General features: G+C 37.0%; 1 long non-coding RNA gene across 1 annotated transcript; it reads left to right on the top strand.

The window, feature by feature from the left end:
• Window positions 1–1992: 1992 nt before the first annotated feature.
• LOC135319695 (uncharacterized) lies at window positions 1993–23661 on the top strand. The gene is made up of 3 exons (XR_010378520.1): window positions 1993–2408; window positions 18045–18215; window positions 23354–23661. It is a non-coding gene; the product is annotated as an uncharacterized LOC135319695 (long non-coding RNA).
• Window positions 23662–25800: the final 2139 nt, after the last annotated feature.

Below are 25800 nucleotides of genomic sequence, written 5' to 3'. Positions count from 1 at the left end.
TTCCTAGATGGTATCCCAGATCAGCTCGTTAGCGCATGTATGCAGAAGGTCATATCTGCAAATGACCTACCATAGCTAGGAAAAAATGATGTATGATTTTTAAAACACAGAGACATCCAAATGACAAATATCCCTAGGATAAAAAAATAGCACAGAGGAAAAGAATGGATGGTTATAAAATTAATTGAAACATTTATTCTAAGCAAATATAGATTTAAGTAAACGTTGTCTTAATATCATTCAAATCTTGCCTTTTTTTTTTTCAAAATGGTTTTATTCATTAGGAAAGATTATATTAAACATCATTTAAATATTCAAGCCCTGAGGCACACCAGGTCATGAATTGTATTAATTTGCACAAAATGAAAGTTTGCGTAAATGGCCAAACATAGTTTCCATCCTAGAATATTTTATCATAATTATGCAAGATCGTATTCAAGTGCTAGTGGATGGCTTGAAGAAACTGGAAACATATCACCAGTTCAGTGCTCTGACTGTGAAATGAGCAGTATTTACTCTTGAAAACTTCACTCAAGTAATGAGGCACATTAATTCTGAGCAGTGTTTCAGTTATTGCTCTGAATTTAATCTGATCTTTTAATTCTTCTCTGCCTATAAAAAATTCATGGACTGGGTTTGATGTATCCCCTGTTTCTGGTAAGCACATACCTTGCTTCTAATTTGAGATATAGCTAAGAACAAGACAGGGCAGGGGAAAACGCTTGATCTTGCTATAAAGTACAAAGTACATGACCAGAGAGAGCTCATTAAAGTCAGAAAACACCTTATGTGAAATTTTGTGAGAATCTCTGACTAACTCTACTCTTGTGATAGTCTACTTTGGAATTCAAATACTACAAAAAATACTCATTTTTTCCCTCTGTACTTCCCTGAGCTCTGAGATCACTCATTTCTGTCTCTGGTTCATCCTCTCTTTTCCTGCTTTTTCCACACCTCAAAACTCCTTCAAGTTCAGCCTACCCATGCCTGGCCCTTAACTATCCTCTCTTGTGTTTTATTTTTTTTTTTTTATTATTTTTTTAATGTAAGCTTTAGCTCACTGCTAGAGATTTTCCTTGAGACTTTCTTTACTCTTTCAATGGAAATGTGGCTTCCTCAAATAGCACTATAGATGTAGATATGGATGTGGATATAGATGATAGACTGTTGCCTTCTTTTGTGATTTTTGTGAACTCAGGAAAGCTCCACCTGTTCTCAGCATTTCAGTGCCTTTTGCATTTCAACTATGTCCTGCCTTTGCTTCATTTGGACATTGGGTCCATTCTACTGTTCACATTACTCTCTTCCTATTTCTTATCTCCCACTAAGCAAATAGCAACTTGAATATTCACATTGAACATAAGATGCCAAACCAAAGTTCCTTACTCAACATACTACCAGTGACCTTAACTTCCACTTCCTAATGCTATTCTTATTACTCTCACATCCTGGATTTTGTCATTACCAACCCAGCTCCATTGCATAGATTGCTGACTTGTTGTTATCTGACACTGAGCTGACATTTTTTTTTGGTTACAGTTGCTACATCTTAGTCACTTTTTTCAGGAACAAGCATTTTCTCTCTCCTCCTTTGTCCCCTTTGCACAGGTTGGTGCAGTAGACAGAGTAAGAGGCGGAAGGTCTGAGTCTCTGTCTTCTTCCACCACGAGGTAGCTGAGTGACCTTAGTTCACTTCTTTGGTTTTCAGCTTCTTTTTTTGTACAATGGAAACAAAATAAAAACCTATTTCACAGGATGAAGTGAATTCTCAGTGGACTGAGTTGAAGTTCTGGTGAAGATTATTGAACCTATAAATCATCTTGAAGTTGTTGTTTGTGGTTGCAATCACAAGGGAAATATTTTTAACCAAGCACCATAACGAGCAGTCACCAAGCATGCCCAGTCATCTTGTAACTGTAAAATGATGACATGTTCATAGGCATGTGATAGGGAAGTTCGTCAAGAAGAAGTGACCACTGGTTTGACCTGTAGGCTGGACCTGGCATTGGAAGGCTGCTCACTCCACCCCTGCCCCCATCCTTGGAATGCGTGCTCCACTTGCCTTTCCTGAGCTAGGAGCTACCCAAGGACACAGCCTTGAGATAGTAATGTGGTGTTGCAACCATCTGGACTAGTATGTGACTGAACGTTTTAAAGCCTCTCTGGAAACTTACAAGATTTGGAAGTGGGTGCAGAAATCTACTTGTCTTGAGGCTGCCCAAGACAAGTCGTGTAGGTCGATCCCCCCTGCCACCTACCAGTCTGGAGCAACCTGCCTCTTTCTTCTGTCTCACCTGAGCCTCCGTGTCCAGGAGCAAATTCCAGATATGTCCCTGGAAACTTTTGAGGAGGAGCATATGGAAAGTTCTAGGAGGTCTGACCAATGCAGATCTACTACACAGCCTTCGGTGAGTAATAAATGAGCTACTATTTGGAAAACATTTTGGCACATGGATTTATTTACCTCTTTGCCTTTCTGTGGTATCATTTCTCGGATTTGCTTTATCTGCTTTTGCATCTAGCTCACAGAATATTGCTGAAAAAGTCATTTAGTGGTGAAATGATTTATTACGCTGAAGATTTATGACATCTAATTTCAGCTGGGCTTCCACCATCACTCCTTTCTTTTCTTGTTTCTCTCATAGATCACTCTCCCTGACCTGTCATCCTTCTCTCCCTAGGCTCCTAGTACCATCTTCTCTCTTCATTTCAGTCCAGCTCATCTCACAAAGTAGACTTATGTCTTTTAACTGGACTTAGCAGCTATGAGAACTTTGTTTTAAATTAATGGTGTATCATTCATAACTATTCCTTCCAAGGTGAATCACAGAGGCAAATTTGAGTCTTTTGCCTTTTAATTCTATTTGCCTTTAATTCAGTTTAATTCAATTCCTTTGCACCTCCAATTACTTGCTAAATCCTATTTTCTTTCGTATTTTTCTTATTAAAATTTGTGCTATTGCCCTAGGTCCAGTTCTCATCATCAAAATCTGAGTGTCCTCAATGAGTCCTACCTATTTCTTATCCAGTTCATCTTGCACATTTCTCTCAACCTAGATTTTTCTCCAGAGCCAGGCCTCTTGGCAACACACCCACCCTACCCTGGTCCCAAATATTACATACACTACTCAGCTTCCATTACTGCATGGAACTATGGAAAAATCACCAAAGTTTTCACAAAACACTGAGCCAATTGCATAAATCTTCCTGAGAAAACAACTTGTTTTGATTAAAGGAGGGAAGGTGTACTTCCAAGGAATGAGACTCATGGAATAGTCTAGCTTCCAATCTTACACAGTGGTTGTAGAAACCATGGGGTGAGTCAGGAAAGAGGTATTTGGATACAAAATTCACTTTTAAGTTCTGACTACTTGATTTTCAGATGGTTTAAAGGAAGTTTTTGCTTTCATCATCCAAGAGTTCTCCATGAAACAGTTGTCCGTAAGAAGTCTGATGCCAAGAAAGATTGAATACATTGGCACTGAAAATGGCTCACTCCCTGAGAGGTTATTGGCATCAGTAACCCATGTTATCATTAGAGAAACTTAAATATTTCTTTATTCATTAATTCTTTATTAATCAAGATATTTTGTGTGTGCCTATTACATGTCAAGCACAGAGCCAGTTCGTGACAAAATCAAAGTCCGTGTCAGGTCTTACATATCAAAGCCCACGTGTGTTAGACCACAGCCTGAGGCCTTTTCCTAAGCACATGCCCAGGGTGAAAATATTTTGCTCTGTTTCATTGAAGAGTAATAAAATGATTTCTAAACCACAGTAATCATAACTTCAAATGAAAGCAGTCAGATTCACAAAGCCTGCATGCTTAGGGCAACTAACACTTTTGATTCTCGGGCAATTACGGATGGAACAAGGGACAATAGATCATCTCACTCTATGATCCTCTGAGATGGTTCCAGGGACATTTTCAGTGCTCTCCATGGAGCAAAGATCTGAAAGCTTCTTCGTAAACATAGATTCTTATGAGACGCTGAGATCAAGTTCAGATGAATGCAGTTTAGGTTCATGAACGTGTAATATTGTTTTGAGTGCTTTTGATAATTAACACACAAACAGGCACAGATGTAAGGCCTAGTCTCTGATTTCAAGGAGGTGAGAGTCTGGTTGGGAATAAAGGGCACATACAAGTGAAACAGTAAGCAACAGTACCAAATTCTATTAATTAAAATAATGTGTGATGGCCCAGGAGAAGATAGGCCGATAGAGCCAAATAAACTACAGAAGTAGAACAAAGTGTGTTAGAGAATTTGGCACAGAAAAAGGTCAAGTTTCAATTCCTAAGAAAAAATGGGCTTTCTCTACTATTAAAAGTAGAATTGGGAATTTTGTCAGGGAACTGAAAAATAAAAAGTATCTGACAAATTAGAAAATAATGCAAAAAAAAAACATTATTAAGGACATAGACATTTCATAATGATAAAAGTTTCAAGTTGCCATTAAAGTATAGCTCTTCTAAACTTGCATGTGTCTAAAGATGGCTTCAAAATATAGAAAGCAAAAAGTGACCTAATTGAAAAGAAAAATAGACTAATTCACAATCAGAGTAGGAGATTTGAAACAATTGTCTTGCTAACTGATAGATCAGGCAGATAAATAAATGTCAGGGTGTAAAAGAGTTTAACAACATCAAGTACAGACTGCACCTAATTCACGTTTAGCTGATGTTTCACTCACCAACTGACATATACATATTCTCTTCAAGTACATGTGGAATAGTTACCAAGCTTTTATGTGCTGCCCGTAAAGCGAGTTTTAACAAATTTTAAAAATTTTTGATTATACAGAACATGTTCTTGGATCTCAGAAATAAATTACAACAGACACTCAGGAAATCTCCTTGTGTTTGGAATTTAATCAATACACTTTTAAATGAATGATGGGTCAAAGAAGAAATCATAATGGATTTTATAAAATCTTTTGGACTGAATAAAGGAAGTCACATGTCAAAACTTGTGATGCCACTAAAGCAGCGTTTGAAGGGAAATGTGTGGCCTTAAATGCATATATTAGAAAATAAGAAATATTAATTACCTAAACCTGAGATACTATAGAAAGAATGTCAAAATAAATGCGAAGAAAATAGAATAGGGCACATTATAAAATAGAATACTCTGCAGCTTTAACATAAAATGGTATATATCTAAAGAATTAATGTGCCACGTTGTGGAAAGAAAGAAATAGTTTGTTAAAGGGGTTATCAGGGTTTCCTCCTGTTTATATAAAAATATATATGCATTGAAATATGTATGAAAGTACACACACCAAACTCTAAAACAATGATTCCCTATGATGATAGTATTTTGGGTAATTTTTCATGTTTTCTTTATATGCCTCATATTTGAAGAATTTAATTCATATAAAGTAATTATTAAAAAAACTCAATTAAACTCAGTAATAAAACTATTTTTATTCTAAACCCCCTCCTCCCAAATTGATATGAGATAATGAAAGAATCATCAGTGACCAACCTCTGAAATGTGTGGATTTAGCCATTGGGTAACTTGCTTGCTCAGAGTAAGGAGAGATCAAAGAAGTCTTGGAAGTGGTGTTGGTCAGGAGAGCCTTCAATGAGAAAGTCAGAGCATAAGCTGGGCCTTGAAAAATGGATAGGTGGAATGCAGTGGTTCTGATAGGCCAATATGGGTATACTCTGTATAGGGGCAAAACTGTACTTCACTATAGATTAGGTTTTCTGTGTGTGTGTGCACATTGAAGGGGTGTCAGTGGAAGATAAAGCAAGCGTGATTGATTCTAATCTCATTTAATGGCATCAGCCTTAAGTTAAGACAGAATCTTATCTTGGATATTTTAGACTCTTTCCTCTCTCCCCATGCCCATATCCAATTGATTTTCAAGTTTTACAGATTTTAGATTTCAAATATTTCTCATCTGTAACATCCTCCCTACTCTTCTTTGAGATTCTGATTACTTCTTGTATATATTCTGCAATTTCATACCTCTGTGCCTGTGCTCTGGATGTTTGCTCTAGCTGGAATGCCTTCCTCACATGTTTTTCCTCCTGGCTAAGTTCTTTTCTTTTCTTTTCTTTTTTTTTTTTACTTTTAAATCCATGCTTAAGTGACTTTTTTTTTTAAACATTTTTTATTGATTTATAATCATTTTACAACGTTGTGTCAAATTCCAGTGTAGAGCACAATTTTTCAGTTATACATGAACATATATATATATTCATTGTCACATTTTTTTCTCTGTGAGCTACCATATCTTATATATATTTCCCCGTGCTATACAGTATAATCTTGTTTATCTATTCTACAATTTTGAAATCCCAGTCTATCCCTTCCCACCCTCCGCCCCAGTTCTTTTCATTTTTAAGATTAAGGTGAGGCATCATCTCCTCAAGGATATCTTTCTTGAGGGATAAATATTTCTCTCCTAGGCTTCTATGTTGTCTTTACCTTTATCCTAGTGGTTACCATGTTATATAAAGATGATCTCTTGATATACTTATTTCTGCTACTTGACTATAAACCTTGGAAGGGTAAAGGCTGTGTCTTATTCAATTTTGTAACCACAGAGATGACACAGGCACATAGTAGGTGTTCAATAAATGTTTGATAATTCTTGTCATTGTAAAATGATGAGGAGTTTGGACCTCAGTCTGTAGGCTTTATTGATTCCTATAGGGTCCCAAGATAAGTTCAGATACACAATGAAATAGGTGAAAAAATTTTCCTATTCTCTTCTGGAATTTTTAAATATTTTTCTTTGTTAAAGTTTTAAGACGATATCTTACTTAAGTTATAATTTAACTCTAACCAGGTATGTCATTGAATTCTTCAGTACATGATCAAAAACCATTAGTCATCAACTTCGCTATGTTATGTCTATGACTGCTTCCCATTGATACTATTTTAAAAAGGGTAATTTGGAGATGACGTTATAGAGACCTATCTATTTGTATTGGGCTTCAGGTGATTTTGAAGATGTCAAAGCAGAGAACGTATAATTTAGCTGGTGAATTCATTGATGTCACTTTTATCACTGCCTGTGTTGAGACAGAAAAGCTAAAGACCTTCTCTCCTGTAAAGACTTCATGCAACAGAAGCACAAAGCTCTTGGAATCAATGATCCCTTCATACTGGTCAATCAACAGCACAGACAAAAAATGTGTCTTGAAGAGGGCTGAATTTAAAGCCTGGAATTTCACCAAGACTAAAGTGTTCTCCAATCCACAGTTTTCTCAATCCATCCTCCAAAATTGCTTTTTATAATGTCAAGTAAAAGAAGCCTTACATAATGAGTGACTTTGGTGAATCCACTTGTCTTGGAAATGGTGGAGCTTATTTGTAATTTGCAGCAGAATGAGAACAGAATTAGTCTCTTTAAATGATGTCATATACTCCAGAATCGCTGACATTTTTTCTAATAATCTGAAGTGGGGAGTGAAGGAATATATTTTCTTTCAACATGTGACCGGGTAAAACTACAGGTGTCTTAGTGACCTCATTTTTGGACTTTCACATATTGTGCATGTGCTGATATCATTTTTTGGGCTTTTTGGGAAATTACAAAGTTGACTTCTTCAAAATGGTTACAGTTACTTTACTAAGAAAATTCATTTGGAAGAAAATGTCATCTACTCTGCCTATAGAGGGAGCGCTTGTTGTGCTTGAGAATACACCTGGTTTTATTGATTTGTTGCAGAATGATGTCCACTGTCTGTTAGTCATTCTCTATTAGCATCCATGGCATCAGAGATTCTGAGAAGAATCCCAAAGTAGTCTATGCGCCACAAAAATCCTCCACTTCAGGAGAGCCAGAATCTTGAATTAACATATCTTCAGTTAATTTGTTAGAAAATAGTAGAGAATAGAAATATGCCTTTAAAAATAACCATGTAATATATAAATTCATTTATATACATATATATAATACACAATAAATAAATATGCTTTTAATGTTTATGCTTTAAAATACATATGTAAATAATACATATGAAACATAATAATGTTTTAATAAAAACATAATACATGATATAAATATGTACATATCTTGAAATATATATAATACATATGTCTTTAAAAACAGTTGTACACCAGAAAGGAATACAACATTGTAAATCAACTATACTTTAATTAAAATATATATACCTTTAAAAATAAAGATATTTAAGTTAATATACATATAATATAAATATGCACTGCATTCCAAGAAGAGGAATTTGATTGCAACCAGCAACATATGAAAGTACCTTGCTTCCTAAACCCTTTCCAACATTGGATATTATCACTGGAAAATACTTTCCATCACTTTGGTAAGTGAGAAAAGTATATTATTATTATTATCATCGTTATTTCTATTTTTAATTCTTCGATTAGTATTGTGATCAAGTTTCCTTTTAACATCTTGATTTTTCTTTTGAGGTTGATTGTCGCATTCATTGCCTATTTTAATGAGAGTTTATTTATCTTTTTTATTATCTGTCTGTTCTCTTTATGTAGTAAAGAGTATGTACTCTTTCTTCATCACACATATTGTGAATTTGTTTTTCATTAGTGTCTTGTCTTTCAACTTTGTTTAGGATGATTTTTTAAATGTTTTCTCACCTTAAAAATGTGTAGGTTATTCAGTTTAATAAGCCAGTGGAAGAGTCCTCGTTACACTTTGAAATGGACTGAACTTTAGAGAAGAGATCTTAGAGACTTTGGTACTTGGATACATATGAGTATTTCCGGGTGCTTATCTCCCCAACTCCCTAATTTGTAACCAGTCATTCTTCTGGCACTTGTGGAAAATAGTCTGGGGTTAGTATAGTTTTTCCTTTGCATGGACTGTTTTTGCTGAAACTCTTCAACATTAGAACTTAGTTTGGTGAACTGTATTTACTGGCTTTAGCAACTAGTAAATAACAGATTCCATCCAGTTGTCTGAAGAGCATCTTGATGTTTTTCAAGGAAACCAAGTTGTTAAGTACTCTGTAATATATTGGTGAATGACTCATTTCAAGATAACGCATACATGGAAAAATGAAACTTGGAGTCTAGTTCTTATTGTTGAGTATTACTCACGCTCACTACGTGTCACAGACACTGAAGTATGGCACAGATATTGAAGGAGTAGGGAAGAGAGATTTTCCAGGCTAGAAAAACAAAGAGAAAACTGGAATTCAACTACAAGTTCACTTAAGGAGAGACAGTAGGGATATTCTCCCTAGTGATTGGTGCATCCAAGGTCTGACATAGAAATATTCTCCCAAAGACAGCTTCTTCTATTGTAAGAAAAGAATGCAAAACTTGCATCCTTTCAACTTTCCTTTAAGCGAAGTAACATTCTCTTTGGAGTCTCTCTTTCAAAGGATGCTGCTGTTGCTGTCAGTATTTAAGAGAGGAGTTCAGGTCAGAGGCACAGTATGCAAACATCTTTTAAAATGTGGAAGTAAAGACAAGGGTTGGCAAGGAAAGGGACATTTACAGATGGAAAATTTATAGGCATTTTGTGTCAGACGCAGACCTGTTGTAAGAGTTGTTGCGATCTTCTGTCCTTTCCCAGGATTATGGGTCCTGACAGAGGAATAGGAAATCCTTGTTCCCCAGGAGGAGTGATGGTTTGTTGGCGATTTCTGCTTGGAGGGTCCCCATCTTAGGTCATCCTGCTTAGGCTGCTGGACTAATGAAAAGGCAAATTTCTTGGATCTTCTGCCTGTTTTTCCCTCAAGGCATAGGCTTGAGTATTGTATTTCCTTCTAATTACAGGGCATTAACGTAGAGCTAGAAGTTTACACGCTACAAATGAGTCTTATGTAGCACGTTTATCACCTCGTTAACATCTCAAGTCAAAGTTTTATTATACCATATCACATTCTGGAGATTTTGTAAACTGAGATTTGGTAAAATTGCCGTCGTAAAAATCTACCATATAAATCAAATGAGAAGACCCAAGATCCGACGTACTAAAATTATTTTTTAATAAAGAAACTATGCTTGAATAGGAATAATTATAGTAAGATGACAGCTAGTATATGGACAGTAGCTGATTTATAAAATCTTTTGGCTTATTAATAGAAGCTTAGGGAAGGGAGTGTGGCTTTAATTTTTTTTTTTTTTTAAAGATGATAGGCTATTAGAATAAAATAAAGACTGATGTTTCACTGCACCTTTAGAAGGATTTTAAGATGACCCATCCAGACTGACACTGTGTTGATAATGTATATGCTAAACAAATACCGGAATGGGGGCTGGGGGTAGGTTGAGGGAAGAGAGGGAAGTCTTTAGTTTGGGTTGGTGGAATAAGCTTCACTGCAAGAAGGAAACAATTTAGCAACGTTAAATGTTCATTTGACAGAAGTGTGACTATGTACATTTTGATTTTCTCAGCGAGTGGGGAGAAAGCACAACTAGTTTAAAAGCACAGTAATACTAGTGATGATAGCAGTAAAACGGCTCAGCATGTAATGCAGGTTATGGATTACAGAGATGTATTTTTTAAATGTTAAAGAAGCCAAATTTTAATACACAGATAAACATAAATTTTATCTAACAGGGATTTCTGTGTGTAAATGGTGCTTTTAGAAATTGAAGTTACAGTGTCTTACACTTTTGTTCATACTATGTATCTGTACAGACTAGTAAATGCTTCATAACTGCATAATATTTGAGGGTAGCTAAAATAGTTACTGACAGTTTTTAATGAGTATTCTTTTCAGTCATCAAGTTTACAGTGAGCATTTTCAGTGTTTCTGGCTTTGTGCCAGATGTTTTGTGTGTGTGTGTGTGTGTGTGTGTGTGGTGTGTGTATATATATATATCCTTTCAAGTGAGTTGGAGGATTTCTTTAAACAGCTTTATTGAGGTATAGACTGAACTTCTTTAAAGTGTTCAATTTGATAAATTTTAACCTCTATATGTAACTGTGAAGCTATCTTCACAGTGTGGATTGAACAATCCATTACCTTGAAAAGTTCCCTTGTCCCCTTTTGTAATTCTTCTGTCCCTCTTCCTCCTGTCCCCAGTCAGCCACTGATTTGAGTTTTCCTCTTATAGACTAGTTTGCATTTTCTAGAATTGTACACAAATGGGATCATATATTCTGCACTATTTTTTGTCTGGCTTATTCTATTCAGCATGATTATGTTGATACCCATTCAAGTTGTCATGAGAGTCCCCAGTACCTCCATTAAAAAATAAATAAACCTAATTACCTCCTCCCTCAAAAAATCCCTACTTGCCTGTCTGCGTCTTCACTTCATCTTCCCTCTTCTTATAAGGATATTAGCGTATTGGATTATGGGCTCACTGTACTTCAGTATGACCTCATCTTAACTACTAATTACATTGGCAATGATCATATTTCCGGATAAGTTCAAATTCTGTGCTACTGAGGGTTAGAACTTCAACATATCTTTAGGGAACACAATTCAACCCACACCAGGTGTTTTTGTCATATTTAGTAGTACCATTATTTTGGGGTTAAAAAATCTAACACCCTTCTATTTGTCCCTTCTGTTCCCCTCTTCCTTTCCTTTTGCATTATTTTGGGTTAAGAACTTTTAATTTCCCTTTTTGGCATATTTTAAACAATCTTTCCTTTTAAAACATTAATGTCTTGTATTTTACAGTACACTTCTTTAATTTAACACAACTTTTCTTCAAGTGGTACTGTATTATGTCATGTGCTGTATAGAACTTAATACATTTACATTCCCTTCCTCTGGGTCTTTGGTTTTTTTTTTAATGTACATTTTATATGCAACTCATGTCACATCTCACAATAGATTGTTGTTATTTTTCCTTTAAGCAGTCAGTTACTTAAAAATATGCAAATATAAGACATACATCTAAAATTGACCCAGATGTTTTACTTCTGGGACTCTTCATTCCTTTGGGTGGATCTAGATTTCTATCTGTTAAATGACTTTCTTTGCCTTGTAGTGCACTTCTGTTGAATTTGAATTCTTTTAGTTTTTGTATGTTCTCTTATTTTTTAACACTTTTACTTAGAAATAACTATAAACTGCAGAAAGTTGCAAAGAATAGTACAAAGAAGTTCTTTATACCCTTCCCCCAGATTTTCTTAAAGGTGACATCTTGCATAGTTATAGTACAATATTAAAATCAGGAACTTGGCATTGATGCAATCCATACACCTTGACAGCATTTTCACTAGTTTCACATGACCTTGTGTGAGTGCGTAGTCCTATGCAGCTTTATCGTGTGTATCCCACGTAACCATAGAGGTTCCTTCGTGCTATCCCTCTGATTCATCCTGGCCTTAGCTCCTGGGAACCATTAACCTTTCCTCCATCTCTACAAGTGTTACTTCCTTTTAATGATACTTTAAGAATTCAGTACTTTAAAAGTCTTTCTTCACGTCGGCTGGCTGGCTTAGTTGCTGAGAAGTCTGGGATTACTCTTTGCTCGCTGTACGTAACGGTGTCTGTTTTTACTTCAGGCTGCTTTTAGGATGCTTCTCTTTATCATAATTTTAAGTGTTTGGAATTTAATGTCCCTGATTGGAGTTTTATTCAGACTTTAGATTTGTGGATATGTGGGTTTATAATTTTCATCAAATTACAAGGGAAAAACCGTCAATCGTTATTTCATCAAACTTTTTTTTTCCTGTCTCCCCTCTCCCTTCTCTCTTTATATGTATGTTAGGTCACTTGAAACTGTCCACATCTCTGGAGCTTTATGTATATTTTCCTCGCTGTGTTTCATTTTGAATTGTTTTTATTGCTATGTCTTCAAGTTCACGGATCTTTTCTTAATATGCTGTTAATCCACCCAGTGTAATTTTCATCTCAGGCATATTTTTATCTTCACAAGTTTGATATGGGTCATTAGTAGACCATCTATTTCCTTGTTTAATATGGTCAATCATCCCTCTGGTTTTCTGAATGCATGGAATACAGTTATAATTGTCTTAAGGTCCTTGCCTATTAATTTTATTATCTGTCTTATTTCTAGGTCTATTTCCATTGAAGAATCATATGGTGCAGCTTGTCTGTATGCCTTGTAACTTTTATATTGAGTGTCAGAATGTGCCTTTTATTGAATGTGAATTTTACCTTGTCGCGTGCTGCATATTTTTATAGTCTATAAATACGCTTGAGCTTTCTGGGACAAAGTTAAGTTCCTTAACAGCTTGATCCTTTTAAGGCTTGCTTTTATATATATAGATGGGACCATGCGGCTTTCATTTTACGTCTTCTTTTTTTTTTTTTTGAGTATTGGTACAAGACAATTGCCTCTGACTGTTCTACCTGAGACTATGAGATTTTCTGCCCTAGCTGGTGTAGAGAATACAGCATTCTCAGCCTTGGGTGAGCCCCAGGCATTCGTCCTTCCACAGACTTTAGACACATGTACTGATGAGTACCACCTGAAGACTCAAAGAAGCCCATTCATAGATCTCTCGAGCTCTCTCTGCGCGCAGGTCTCGTCTCTGCGGGGCTCTGCCCTGTGAACACGAGCAGCTTTGGCTTTCTAGGCTCTCAGCTCTGACTTCTCAACCTGAGGGGAGTCCTGGGGTCCATTTGTGTTCCAGCTCCCTCTGCCACTGCTGGGAGAGCCTCAGGCAGCCAGCTGAAGTAATTACGGGGCTCACATCATTTGTTTCCCTTTTCCCAAAAACCACTGTCCTGAATTCTTGCTGTCTGATGTTTGAATACCACTATTTCTTATATTTTCTCCTTATTTTTTATTGCGTTATAATACAAAACAAAACAAAACAGAAACAGACCCACAGATACAGAGAACAAACTGGTGGTTGCAGGAGGGGAGGTGGCGGGGTGGGCAGGTGAAACAGGTGAAGGGGATTAAGAGGGATGAATTTCCAGTTATAAAATAAATATCATGGGAATGTAATGCACAGCATAAGGAATACAGGCAATGATGTTGTAACACTGAGTGATATGAACAGTAACTGAATTTACTTAGTCTGATGATCTTTTCATAATATATTTTTCCCTTTTTTAAATTAAGTTTTTAATTTTTTTCCCAGGTAGGAAGAAAAGTCTGGTCCTTGATACACAATCTTGACTGGAAACAGAAATTCCAACGCACATATTTTAATGAATAAATGTCAGTGGATTCACTATACATCACTTAACTCTAATTATTTCTTTCAGAGTTTTTACCACGATTTAAAACTGTGCATTTATTTTTTGCCTGCTTGGATATTGTCTCTCTAACTATACCATAAGTTCAAAGAAGCACAAACTATTTATTACTCACTAATAAATGCTAACACAATGTTTAGATTCTCAAAGGAAGGTTTTTAGACAGAGATAAAATATAGCCTACCTACAACCCAAATTATCAAAATTCAAAATGTGGCATTTATTCCAGGCTCCAGAACTGTGAGAAATATATTTCTGTTGTGTATAAGCCCCACAAAATGTGGAATTATAATGTTTGAGGTGATATAATTATGAATTGACAGGTGAAAAGTATTCTAAACTTATTATTATTTATTTCCAACAAATCACAGAACAAACCTAATGAGTGAAGTTGTATATAGAAAATTATTGCCTAAAAGGAATAAGTAAGCAGTAAGTGTAAGAAACTTGTTGACTTTTTGATTAAATAAAATTTTTCCTTTTGTCAGTGAAAATCCAGCTGTGCTTCTTCATTGCCACTAGGGCTGTGTCTCATTTAAATTCCTATCTATGTACATAAAATAGAAAGTTATCTGCATCAGGGTAAATTTATTGTTCTCGTCTGTGATGGGAGGAGGAGGAAATGACTGTCAATATCATGGCCAGACTTCCCTTACCCTCCTGTTGTACTGTGTATATTTTCTTTAATTTTCAAACTGTTGCTTGAGTTTACAGAGAAATAGATCAGAGATCCCTTGAAACTGAATTTGGGTGAGAAAAGTTCCTCTCGTGAAAACACTCAAACCAGAAGCTATAACAAAAATAGAAGCCAAATTGGGCTTTTGTTTATGATTTATAATGGAAAATGACAAGAACTCATCGTATTTTTGGGCAGTTGATTTGGGGTTCAAGATCACCATCAAACTTTTGTGATCATGCTGATTTACTCTGGGTTCTGAAATTTGAAAGAGAGACGTTTTTCAGCCTTGGAAATTTGAAACACACAAACGTGGGTAGAATAGTTATATCCAATCATATTTCATTTCTATTCTCACCAGTTCTCCAGATTATTTTGAAGCAAATTTTAGACATTGTGTAATTAAAAAATATTTTTATAGGTATCTCTAAAAATATTAATGCTTTAAAAATAACCACATATCATTATAACTCATAAAAATTAAAATCTAATTTTATAATTAACCACAATTATGTTTAGATTTTCTTGATTATCTCATAAGTGATTTCAACATTCAGTTTGTTTGAATGAATGAATGAATACAATAACATTGCAATTGTTTGATATATCTCTCAATTGTCTTTTTAATCTGTATATTTACCGGTCTCTTTTCTCTACTTACGATGTACTTGTTGAAGGAATGAGTTCATTTGTTCTACAGAATTTCCTATAGTCTGGATTTTGCTGATTACATACCTGTGATATTAACTAATAATTTCCTCTGTCCCTTGCTTTTCTGTAAATTGGTGGTTGGATCTACAGATTCAGGTTTGACTTTCTTGGCAAGACTACTTCATAGGTAACGTTGTGTACTTACATCAGGACACACATAGTATCTAGTTGTCTCTCATTTAGTGATGTTGGCAGTCACTGAAGATCAGTGCATAGATCTGTTAATTCATTAGTGTTTGCAAAATAGTTGTATTTAAATCTATCAATTTTTCTTCATTTGTTAGCTGTAATACTTCTCTAAAGACACACTTTTCTAATTCACTGTTACTCAGAGGCTCATTTCATACAGGAAAGGCAGGATAAATGCTTCATTCTCTTTATTGGTTTTCAGATTGATTGTCTTCCTAGAATTCTCTAACTATGATCAATTAGTGTTTTTTTTTAATAAGAGATTTTTAAAAATGGAATAATCAGGCCATTTGGTGATCTCTGATCTAACTCACCAGTTCTTATAAGGGTTTTTGGATAATAACAGTAAAGAAATGAAGAAACATATAAACTAACATAAAAGAAGGCTTATGATACACTCAAAAATAAAATGCATTAAAATAGATGCCACACTGATCTTCTGCCTCCCCTCCCTTACCCAGTTGATATGCAAAACTAAAACGATATCTTTATATTTAAAAACTTAAAATCTTCATTTTACTTAAGATGACATGATATATTTTATAACAAGTAGCCTAGAAAAACTATATTAAAAGTTGGGTCCTTTAAAAATTATAGCAGACTGATCAGACAGACATGCACAAGTCTTGTTGGTTATTCTCCTGGCTCCGTGACTAGTTTCTTTGCTGGCACTTGAGGCAGAGAAACACCGACTACCTGTGTAAGTAGAAAGTATCGGAAAGCATTGTCTATGAAATATTTCCAAAATATCACAGAATAATCTGTGAATAGCAAACCATAACCCTTCAGGTATTCCCATGTCTGCTATGGAATTTGCAGACATATTTGATACTGCATGGAGCATTCTGTGTGTTATACATCTAAGTTGTAAAAATCACACTGATTAGCCTGTGTATTGCCTGGCATCCTCCCTCAGTTTCATGCCTTCCATTTTTTTTACTGACAGGGGATTAATGTTCTCTAAGATTGACAAGTCGCGAGTTCCGGTTACTGAGTGAAATAATTAAAACCTAACTTTACGTGTCATCGCTTTTGAATTGATATCAACGTATGCGTTGCCCAGGACACCAGACGGTCCTTCACGAGGACCATCCATATGATTATCTGCCATTTCAGATAAAAGCAACATCATTATAGTGATTATCAGTTCGAATTGTTTAAGTTAGTGACAAGAACACGAGAAGTAGATTTACCAGCTGCCCAAGTGTTACCTCGCACAGAACTTATGAGCACTTTTACTCTTACTCAGATGCTTTTTCCTTCATCTTGGTTGGAGGTTTAGTTCTTGTCTTTGGAATTGTATCCGTTCACAGACCACAGTGCCCACATGGCGACATCATACCAATTTCTCTCTGGGAAGCTCAGGGATGACTTGGTGGCATTCCCACACATCATTATCAGTATAATCATGATCATTGCAAACACCTGTTGAATGTTTACTGTGGATGAGATTTTTTACAGAGCACTTCACGTACGTTATGCTATTTCATCATCCCAACTACTTTGTAAATGTTTTTCTTTGTGGACCAGATGCTAGATAATTTGTTTCTGACTTAACCATGAACCAATTTGTCTCTTCCAAACCATGAGAGATCACTGTGCCTCAGCTTCTTGATCTTGAGAATGAAAATGATAACATACCAGCCTGATGGGGCTGCTTATATGCCCAGTGCTTAGAACTGGGAGTGCTCCATAATTGTTAGCTTTTAATAGCTAATCAGTCATTAGCTTTTATCCGTCATTATTATGGGACTGCTGCACAGAAAAGTAATCTTATAAAAATAAAGGACAATTACTTTGGCTAAAATGGAACTTGGCATTAAGAGTATTAATGTGTTATTAAACTCGACCGTTTGCGGAAGCTGAGGCACGCTGTCTTCTGTCTTCATTTTGGTGTGGATGGATGCCTTGCCATCTGTGGTCCAGCCTCTGTTGTCCGTGGAATTGCAGCAACTGAAAAAGGGAACTGAGGCTGGTACTCTTAGGTGAGGTGACAAAAAGATTTATAATCTCTGCCTCCTGGAATTCAAAGAGCATCTTTATTGGGATCAGTTTAATAATTTTCTGTAGTACTGAAAGCCACTCTGTATGAGTCACTAGAAGCCAGATTATTTTTCAGTAACAAATTAAGCCTGAAATTGCTGTGGCTTAGCTTCAAAAAGATTTATTCCCACTGGATGTTTGCCAGTCACCAAGGCAGAGAGAAAGCACGTGAACTTTTTGCTACCTCAACCCAGAAATGATGTGTGTCACTTCTGTTCACATTTAATTCTCCAGAACTAGGATGTGTTTTTGTCCAATAAAAGGGCCAGGAAATGTAGATGAGTAAATGGGATATTTAATATTGCCTTTTCTGCACACCTTCAGATGGCTCCTGAATACTTACTGACTGCAGGTCTAACCATGTGTTCTGAGCGCCCTGCAGTTGTTGGTAAGCAAGGAGAGACTGACGAATTCACCACCGGGGACGGACGCCATGCGGCACAGAGGAGCTGGTACTGGCTCACTGATTGGATCACAGACGGGCATAGGCTGCAGGTAACAAGTAATAAAATATTTTCCCAAGAAAAGAAAGGGTCTTTGTGTTTTGCTGAAACAGTTCCCCATTATCCCTTTGGACTTGGCCAAGATCTAAGGCATTTTTCCCCCTTTTTACAAAACATAATTTTAAAATTCTACGTAAATGTGATAGCCCAGGATCTCATAGTGGCAGGTGCCAAGCTGATGTCTGTCTATTATTATATTTGTTTTATAGAAAAGATACTAAAGGTCAGGGACATTAAGCAATTTATCCAAAATCCACAGCAAGGGAATGTCAAAGAATTTGAACCCAGGTCTGCCTGACTCTAACGTGTTTCTCATCTATCACCCTCCACTGTCCCCCCATGCTCAGCATTTTTTCCTCTGTCTTTTTCTTTCAAGTTTTTGTTGTTGTTGTTTCAATATCTTTTTTTTTTTTTTGCTAGAATGTTGTATTTCCCATCTTTCATGTCCAATACCTAATGTACTACTTTATTTGACAAAGATGTTCAGTAGATCTGGAATAAAACAGTAAAAGAAGAAAAATCTAATCTAGAATTAAGCCTTAAAAACTGATTAATGTTTTGTATAATGACCCCCAGAAAATACTAGGATATGAAATTGTGTGATGGAAGTTGCTGTGCACGTTGTATCTATTCCACCGACCAGGCCAAGCCTCATGCAGAATTCCCCACTGAAAGGTCGCTCCTACACAAGGCTGGAAGCCTCCATCATGCAGCATTGCCCCATCCAGGGCTCATCTGACCAAGAGAGGGCGTTGAATGTGAGGGCAGTCAGTCAATAGCCTGGCTAAAACCCTGTAAGTTGTCCTCGTGTGAATCTTTGACCAATGGAAGCTTGATACTTATGCAGAAAGACAGTTAGTGATTTGGCAGCAGTTTTATAATGGGGCTTAACGTCTGAAAGGAGGCAGCACATGAGAGGTCCAAGTAGAAACTGTGGAGGAGGGGAAGCCGGCTAAGAGAGAGTGAGCAGAGGCATGTAGTAGCAGAGATTGGAGGCACAGAGACCCAGAGACCAGCTGAGTTTTAGTCACTGCTGTGATCTCCGAGAAAAGAGATAAATAAATACTTTCTGCTTCGGGATGGTAGGAGAACCCTTTTGCTGAAGCTGGATTGGATTCTGAGTGACTGCTCACTTCCTACACTGTGGGCTAGTCCTTTCTATAAAATATGGTGGTTGGATTTGTAGCAACATGGATGGATTTGGAGCTGATCATACTAAGTGAAATTATGTCAGACAGAGAAAGACAGATATCATATGATACCACTTACATATGGAATCTGAAAAAAATGATACAAACAAACTTCCTTACAAAACAGAAGAAGACTCACAGACATAGAAGACAAACTTATGGTTACCAAAGGGGAAAGGAAGGGGGAATGATAAATTAGGAGTTTGGGATTAACAGATACAAACTACTTTATATAAAAGAGATAAACAACAGGGTCCTACTGTATAGCACAGAGAACTATATTCAATGTCTTATAATAAATTATAAAGGAAAAGAGTATGAAAAATAATATATATATATTTATAACAGAATCACTTTGCTGTACATCAGAAACTAATGCAACGTTGTAAATTGCTTACACTTCAATTAAAAAAAAAATCTGGTGTTCAGACTTTTCCAGGCTAACACAAGGCTGGTAATGTGACTGGCATTTCTGTCTGTCTTATTTCCGGGTGATATTATTTCCTTCTGCAGGTGACCAGGCTACTTCTTATAGACAGAAGGTAACATCTTTTTTCCACAATTATCCCCACTGTGATTTTAAAAACAAATTAATTTTGAAGTTAAGCAGCTCACCTTTATGTTTACTTGCCATGACTGTATTTAAGGAGGGCAGAGATATAGGTCATGCGAATGAAAGTATCAAATTTGTGTCCAGGTTATTGTTGAATGGAAATCAACAATTCTTTTATGAAAAATAAAGCTAATTCTTTAGTTTATTTCAGCAGTTCAGCTGAGTGTTTCTCAGTGAGCTTTCAATATGTTTTGCTCTGGTGTCTTTTTTCTTTTCTTATACATCTGTGGACAAAGAACATTTCTAGCTCGTTTCTCCCACTTGTATTTTCCCAATTTTATCCCTCTTCACCAATTCTATACTTCTCTTTAATCTTTTTAAATAATGTATAAAGAATTGCTTTCCACTACTCCAGGGATCTCTCCCGTAAATGAAAAGCAGACCTAAAAATACCAGAAAGTGCGTCTTTATACTTGAATTTGTATTAAATGGAATGAGATTTTTAGCTTATCTTGTTGACATTAAACAACACATTGGCTTGAAGCTAAAGAAAAACCCTTCTACTTCTTTTTCTTTAACCCTGGTGTGCAAAAGGATCTTTGGATAAAATTGCTTTATTCATATTTTATAGGAGAACTTTACTGTAATATAGGATAGTGGCCAAGGAAATGAAGGTTCTTGGGAACACAGAAATTCACTTACACCTGACGGGCAGTGTGTGATGTTCTGGAAAAAAAAAAAAAAAAAAAAAAAGACCTTCAGTTGGATGTCACCAGGTTTCGCATTTTTCTAGTAAATACTTGATCGCTCTGCTCAGAATTCTTTTATTAAGCTTAGATTTTTAGTAAGTCTGATAGAACTATGAGCAACATTTCAACTACTTATTTATCCACTCCTGCCAAAAGAATACACAAAAATGTCTTTGAAGATTACCCTTAAGCCTCTATCCAGGGCTATAAATAACTTGGGAAAGACTTTTGGTGAACCTCTTTGATATGAGATGTGTCACGTTCAGAGGAATAAAAGCAGATGTTTCAGTTTAAATGAAAGTCTAAGACCATGACCTACAGACACACCATTTCTTGTCCCTCTGAATTTGTATTTTGTATTTATTGTAAATTTTCTTCAGACTTCTGTTTTTGACGTACCTTGAATATAGTATTACTAGAAGAAAATAATGATTTCTATGACAATGACAACTACATCTCTTAAGGTCCTCCTGACTTCAGAAATGTCAAAATGTGACAATGCTTAAAAAATATTTGCATGCCCGCCACCTTGTTTATGAGGGACAATTCCCAGCACTATTAAAACCCTTGTATACATGACTCTGATGACATCTCTCCCCTTTCCAACCGAGAGGTAGTTGTGTTCCTCTAATTTTGCCAAGTATATGCTCTAAACAACATGGTCTTGCTTTTGAACTGTTCTGGAAATGGAACTACAACACACATGCTTTAGGTGACTTGCTTTCAACACTCAGTGAGGTTCACCCATGCCGACGTAGCTGCCATTACTGTAACGGTACCCAACCGTATGCTATCTTTGATCAGTTTTCCGGTTGATGGACAATTTGGGCTATTTCTAATGTTTAACTCTTATACATTGTTTTGCTACAAACATTCTTACAGTTGTCTCCTAAAGCAAAGCGCACGTGCGAGAGTCTTTTCTCCAGGTTACATAGCCTCAAAGTGGAATTGCTAAGTCTGGATGGAAGCCTTTCCTATTCTGATTGCCAACAAATGCTGCTGTGCCCCCTTCCTTCCCTAAATATCTGGAGGGGATATGCATCCTGTTTTTGCTTAATTGATGGGCTGGATTTAATTTTATGTTCAGGGGCCTTCAGAGGGAAGACGAGGAATGGGAGAGGGAGGTGCCTGGTGCTCCCCAGCCCGCAGGATGGCTTTCAGCCCTGGCCTGGAGAAACAAAGGCAGACAGTGCTGGAGGTGGATGAAACCTTGCACTGGCCCTGTTGAACATGGCTGTGAGGTGGGGCTCTGCTCTCCTGGAGGCTGGGGTGTCAGGCTGAAGCAGAGGTGATGTCACAGAATCCTCTGTGAGGTCACCACTGTGCTATGAAATATGTCAATATTTAAAAAGATAGCATTCCATTCTGAGACTCTAGGGCTTTATTTATTTAAAACTAAAGAAGCTGAGCTGGAAATAGCTTGGTCCCCATGCTCTGGCTCCTTTTGATGGGCTTCAAAAGGCTTCTTGATCTCAGATATCACGGTACTAGTGATCTCTGTCCCTTGTCACCTTCTGCTGGCTGCATGTGACCTCCATGCTGCTTCCACAGTCTTTGACATGATGTCCACCTCTGAATCATGCACAATATGGTGGCTTTGAGGTTCTCCAATAAGGAGCCAATCCTGCTGGGTTTCCTGTTTTCAGAACCTCTAGTATCCTGTGGTTAAATGGGCGTTGAGGGTCTTCTGGGGCTCTTGGAAGATCCTGAACTGTTCTGAGATTGTCTCCTCCCCAGTTTTTGAGAGGACTGCTAGGTGTTTGTGCCTCAAGCACAGGTAGAGCCATTATTGCCCCAGATGGGATGGTCTGGGGACTAGTGTAACCCACCACTGCTGGGCTCAGGAGGTAAACACATTTTTTTTCCCAGTTAATGAAGAGATCTCATGCTTCTAAAGGGACAAAGGACTGAAGGTAAGAGAGCATCCGGTGGCAAGCCTGAGGCATGGCTGTTTTTCATGGCCACGAATGGATATCATTGCAGACTTCCGCAGAAGCAGCCTGCCCAGCTGTAAGGTCTTCTAAGGCTCGCAGCCCTTCCCCGGCGGCCCTTTTCCCAGCTTGCAGCTGGTGCGGCCCGCAGCATGGCCTCAGGGAGTGGGAGGCAGGGCAGGTGCATGTGACCCCCAGTCACCATTCGCACTTGGATGTGCATACTGCTCACTTGTCTTTTGTTGATCTGGATAAAGTTGCTTTCAAACCCTGATGCCTCCGTGAATGCAGCGTACTCTCCCTTGCAGGGTTGTCGTGGTTTCCCCACGGAGATAATATTCATGACTCTTGCTCTTCGTGGCTCTTATCAAGACAACTCCTGAGTCTCCTCCACACCTTTCAGAATGGTTTGCAGGGCATCTCTGTTGCTCTGGGCTGGTAGGCAGGTAGGGGAATGAGGTCTTTTCCCAGGTCCCCTTTTTGCTTCAGCGTCCTGCCGGGAGGGAGGGGCCACCCAGAGTGACTGAAGACAGGATGGGGGACCCCAGTTACAGACCATTCAATCTTTTGTTCCAGGGATGCTCTGGTTGCCTGGACCCAGATTAAGCCCTTCCCAGAACATGAGACTTGGAGTGGGCTGGGAAGTAGCCTCCCTCGAGGAGCCACACACACCCACTAACCATTATTTCTGCATTTTGATCTCTCAGGTCGAGCAGCCAACTGGAACCTGAAACTGCTTATTCCCCTCCGGAACCTCCGCCTCCACCTAAGTCACCTTGTGTGGCCGACCGCTTTTATCCTTTCCTGCCCACTCTGACCTGTCACCATCACACATCCCTTTCTCCTTGTCCCCACATAACTGCGCCTTCTAGGCAGGGACTCTGTGCTCCCTTCTACCAGTAAGCCTCAAACCAGGTGACCCTGCCCTTAGCCAGAACGAAGGCCGAGTCTTTTTTTTTGAATGATCTCTTGCCTCTTGGAAATACTGTGTGACATAAAAATAAAGTCAAATTCTAAAGGACTTGGCTTCCTTTCAAGAAAGCGTGAAACTGTTAGTTGGTATATCAGCCAACTGCTAGTTGGTAACTGGGCTTTTGAGTATTAATAATGGAACATAAATCTAAGAATGGAAGAGCAGAGAGTAAGCAGATTTTATCAATGGACAAGTTTGACAATGTGAAAATATATTATCCTCTCCACGGAGGCTGATCCACTATGAAGCTTATGAAACTCAGTCTCCAAGACCCTCACTTGCTTAAATTTCTTCCAAGATGCTGGGAGGGACCCTAGCAATGTGTTATGTAATTCTGTGTTCTTTTTTAATTTGTAAAAATAAGTTATTTTACTCACAATCAGAGATGCTATCCAGTTCCATTAAAACTTCCTTTCAAGCATTTTTATAATATATAGGATATACACCAAGTAAATTTTTAAGAATGAATTAATCTTCATTATTGAAAATTTCTTGACAGACTTCATACCTTTATTTTTCCATACAAATGTTAAACATATGTCATCTAGTTAAAGAAAACTAATGGGATTTTGTTTACAATTGCATTAGATTTATATATTAATTTGGGAAGCATTACTGTTTTTATTTTGCCTTATTTACTCACATTTTACATTCTGTCCTTTGATAATGTATTATGATTTTTTGTGGGGAGGGGAGGTAATTAGGTTTATTTATTTATTTTTTTAGAGGAGGTCCTGGGGATTGAACCCAGGACTTCATGCATGCTGAGCATGTGCTCTGCCATTTGAGCTATACCTTCTTCTAAATATTATGATTTTTAAAAATAAAGGTTATTTTGATTTTGCTTATCCTTGGTTATATTATAATTTTTGTTGCCATGAATTAAGATTTCTCCCCTTATTTTTATACTAAATGCCTTATTCAGTGCTCATTGGTTTGGTATTTTTAAAAAATCAATTCTTAGGTATATTTGTGGCCTCTCAAATCTCCCCAGGTAAGCCCTAATTTTTTAATTGAGATATAATTGACATATAACATTGTGTAAGTTAAAGATGTAAATGTTGATTTGATACATTTATATATTGCAATACAATTACCATTGTGTTAGCTTACACCTCTATCACATCACATAATTATCATTTTTTTTGTGTGTGGTGAGAACAGTTAAGGTCTAGTCTCTAATATTTTTTAAGTAGAGTTTTCTCAACTGGGAAGGAAAAGAGGACATAAACTTGTAATTAGGTTGCCATCTTCTCATCCCCTTCCACTCCCTAATTTAAAGGAGAATCTGAAGCCCAGAGTGACTTTGAACTGCCCAGGATCACAAGGCTAGTGGGATTAGAAGTTTAAAAATATACTTAATGAAGGAAGAAATGTAGTACACATAGAGGTACTTAATACTGATTGAAGCTTACCAAAATGAAATACTCTAAGCGTCACTGAAAAAAAGGTGGGTATAAGAGTTACCTTCAGCTGCCTGAGCAATTTATTCAGGGTTCACATATGGTACACTTTGGAACATTAAGAGGACTACCCGTGGTGAAAATCCTCTGGGCTCACAAAGAATGATGCCAACTTAATGAAACACATTTTCCTAATGAAGAATGAGGACTATCAAGTTGACTTGAACCACTGTGTAGGTGAGTAGCTGTTACAGGCTTAAGCAATCAGCATTACACTTATTAGTGACAATTAGTATGCACAGCTTACTCAGCATATTCAATTAGCACCTTAATGTATTCAGATTATATTAAGTGAGAGGATGATCTTTTAGTATAATTAGGAAGAGAAGTGGGAAAAAAAAATCATCCAAGACTCTCACTAGAAGGACCCTGTTAATTGCTGAAGTAAAATTTAAATAATTCTCATGAACTTCTACATATTTTGTTGATTTTCCCAACAAAGCCTAGGACTGTTTGTAATGATGGAAATATTCTGATGTCCAAGATGATAGCCACTAGCCACATGTACCTAATGGGCACTTTAAATAAGACTAGATTTGAAGTGCTAAATTTTTAATTTAATTTAATTTAATTAATTTAATTAGCCACAAGTAAACAGCATAGATCAAGTTGTTTAAATTTTTGGAGCTGCTGAATTAAATCACTTCTCATGTGAGAAGGAAGATAATTCTTTTGGGATAAGGTTTTACACTTACACAATACTTTAAAATTCCTAAAA

Source organism: Camelus dromedarius, chromosome 30 (assembly GCF_036321535.1).
Source record: "Camelus dromedarius isolate mCamDro1 chromosome 30, mCamDro1.pat, whole genome shotgun sequence".
NCBI classification, from domain to species: domain Eukaryota; kingdom Metazoa; phylum Chordata; class Mammalia; order Artiodactyla; family Camelidae; genus Camelus; species Camelus dromedarius.
This window is presented reverse-complemented; position numbering and strand designations above follow the sequence as displayed.